A 773-nucleotide genomic window follows, 5' to 3' on the forward strand; every position below is an offset into this window, starting at 1 on the left:
ATTGGTGAGTTTATCTTTGATTTGAGAAGCAAACTGGTGAGTATTTATAGGAAATTTCGAAAGGTTTTACAACCAATTAGCTTCGGGGTTTGGAGTTTCGGATTTTAGGGCTTTAAACATAATCCTCGCTATTTCCTCGTAAACTAACAAGGACGTTACGAGGAAACAAAACATGCACCTCGCTAATTCCTCGTTACTCAACGAGGACATTACGAGGAAACAAAACGTGGGCCTCGCTAATTCCTCGTAAAGAAAAACATGGGCCTCGCTAGTTCCTCGTAAATTTACGAGAAAATTACGACGATTACTGATATATATACACGCGAGCTTCTCACTTCCTCTCTATTTCGTAGCAATGGTACATACTCTCTCTATTTCCTCTCTAATTGGATTAGTTTAGGGTAGATTAGGTGGTTAGTGTAGGGAATTTAGATAGGTTTACTGATTTTATGTTAATTAGTGTTGATTAAGTGGTTAATGTAGGAAATTTAGCTAGATTTATAGAATTTGTTATTTATAGAATTATTTAATTACTGTTGATGTTAATTTTAAAATTTAAATTTTTTTTCCAGACGGTTCGAAAGAACAGACTTACTCCGCATTACAGAGAGATGTTCCGTGAGCCTTGTAGTCGTTTAGGCCCGTCTTCTTCAGCTTCCGGTTCTTAGGGTCCGGAGACTGTCCCCAAGACTCAGCCTTCTCAGAGAGTCTCTCGGTCGCCTTCTTCTAGTGCACCATCGGTTCCTCATGTGCCTCCTCCGATGGCTCCTCCG

The sequence above is a fragment of the Brassica oleracea genome, chromosome C6 (assembly GCF_000695525.1).
Source record: "Brassica oleracea var. oleracea cultivar TO1000 chromosome C6, BOL, whole genome shotgun sequence".
In the NCBI taxonomy this organism is placed as follows: Eukaryota; Viridiplantae; Streptophyta; class Magnoliopsida; order Brassicales; family Brassicaceae; genus Brassica; species Brassica oleracea.